Source organism: Lontra canadensis, unplaced genomic scaffold (genome assembly GCF_010015895.1).
Source record: "Lontra canadensis isolate GAN:19392208 unplaced genomic scaffold, GSC_riverotter_1.0 scaffold615, whole genome shotgun sequence".
NCBI classification, from domain to species: Eukaryota; Metazoa; Chordata; class Mammalia; order Carnivora; family Mustelidae; genus Lontra; species Lontra canadensis.
In genome coordinates this window covers 35,608-38,105 of record NW_022631599.1, presented here as the reverse complement: position 1 = coordinate 38,105, position 2,498 = coordinate 35,608, and positions in this window count along the sequence as shown.

Genomic DNA, 2,498 nt, shown 5'->3' with positions numbered 1-2,498 from the left:
GGTTTTTCATTGATGGCTTTGATGATATTGAGTTATGTACCCTCTATCCCTACACTGTGAAGAGTTTTGATCAAGAAAGGATGCTGTACTTTGTCAAATGCTTTTGCAGCATCTATTGAGAGTATAGTATGTTTCTTGTTCTTTCTTTATTAATGTATTGTATCACATTGATTGATGTGTGGATATCGATCCAAACTTGCAGCCCAGGAATAAATCCCATTTAATCATGGTGAATAATCCTCTTAATGTACTGTTGGATCCTATTGGCCAGTATTTTGGTGAGAATTTTTGGGTCCTTTCTCTTTTCTTTTTGATAAGTCTGGCCAGGGGGTTATCAATCTTATTAATTCTTTCAAAGAACCAGCTCCTAGTTTCGTTCGTTTGTTCTACTGTTCCTTTGGTTTCTATTTCATTGATTTCTGCCTTGATCTTTATTATTGCTCTTCTCCTGCTGGGCTTAGGCTTTCTTTGCTTTTCTTCCTCCAGCTCCTTTAGGTGTAAGGTTAGATTGTGTACTTGAGCCCTTTCTTGTTTCTTGAGAAAAGCTTGTATCGCTATGTACTTTACTGTCAGGACCACCTTTGCTGAGTCTCACAGATTTTGAACAGTTGTGTTTTCATTTTCATTTGCTTCCATGAATTTTTAAATTCTTCTTTAATTTCCTCATTGGCCCATTCATTCTTTGGTAGGATGCTCTTTAGCCTCCATATATTTGAGTTCTTTCCAAGTTACCTCTTGTAATTGAGTTCTTGTTTCAGAGCATTGTGGTCTGAAAATATGCAGGGAATGATCCCCGTCTTTTGGTATTGGTTGGTACCTGATTTGTGACGCAGGATGTGATCAATTCTGGAGAATGTTCCATGTGTACTAGAGAAGAATGTGTATTCTGTTGCTTTGGGATGAAATGTTCTAAATATATATGTGATGTCCATCTGATCCAGTGTGCCATTTAAAGCCTTTATTTCCTTGTTCATCTTTTCCTTAGATGATCTGCCCATTTCAGTGAGGGGGGTGTTAAAGTCCCCTACTATTATTGTATTATTGTGATTTGTTTCTTTGATTTTGTTGTTAAGTGATTTATATAGTTGGCTGCTCCCATGTTAGGGGCATAGATATTTAAAATTGTTAGATCTTGTTGGACAGATGCTTTAAGTATGATATAGTGTCCTTCCTCATTTCTTATTATATTCTTTAGCTTAAAATCCAATTTATTTGATGTAAGGATTGCCAACCCAGCTTTCTTTTGATGTTCATTAGCATGGTAAATTGTTTTCCACCCCCTCACTTTAAATCTGAAGGTGACTTTGGGTCTGAAGTGAGTTGTAGACAGTATATCAATGGGTCTTGTTTTTTTTGTTTGTTTGTTTTTCCAAATCCATTCTGATACCCTGTGTCTTTTGATTGGGGGCATTTAGCCCATTTACATTCAGGGTAACTATTGAAAGATATGAATTTAGTGCCATTGTATTGCCTATAAGGTGACTGTTACTGTGTATTGTCTCTGTTCCTTTCTGGTCTATTCCTTTTAGGCTTTCTTTGTGCCTAAGGACCGTTTTCAGTATTTCCTGGTGGGCTCATTTGGTGTTTAAAATTCTTTTAATTTTTGTTTGTCCCAGAAGTTTTTATCTATCCTTCTATTTTCAATGACAGCCTAGCTGTATATAGTATTCTTGGCTGCATATTTTTCTCGTTTAGTGCTCTGAATATATCATTCCCATCCTTTCTGCTCTGATAGGTCTCTGTGGATAGGTCTGCTGTCAATCAAATATTTTTTTCATCGTAGGTTACAGACATCTTGTCCCAAGGTGCTTTCAGAATTTTCTGTTTGTCTGTGAGACTTGTAAGTTTTACTATTAGATGACGGGGTTGGACCTATTTTCTTTTTATTGTGAGGGGGGTTCTCTGTGCCTCCTTGACCTTGATGTTTGTTCCCTTCGCCAAATTGGGGAAATTCTCTTCTATAATTTGTTCCAATATACCTTCTGCCCCCTCCCCTTTCTTCTTCTTCTGGTATCCCAATTATTCTAATATTGTTTTTGTCTTATGGTATCACTTATCTCTTGATGGTCCTGTAGTTGTTTATCTCTCTTTTTCTCAGCTTCTTTATTCTCCATCATTTGTTCTTCTATATCACTAGTTCTCTCTTCTGCCTCATTTATCTTAGCAGTAAGAGCTTCCATCTTTGATTTGCACCTCATTAATATTTTTTAAAATTTCAACTTGGTTAGACTTGAGTTCTTTTATTTCTTCAGAAAGGGTTTTTATTTCTCCAGAAAGGGATTCTCTAGTATCTTTTATGCTTTTTTAAAATTTCTTTTCAGTGTAACAGTATTCATTGTTTTTGCACCACACCCAGTGCTCCATGCAATCCGTGCCCTCTCTAATACCCACCACCTGGTTCCCCCAACCTCCCACCCCCTGCCCCTTGAAAACCCTCAGATTGTTTTTCAGAGTCCATAGTCTATCATGGTTCACCTCCCCTTTCAATTTCCCTCAAC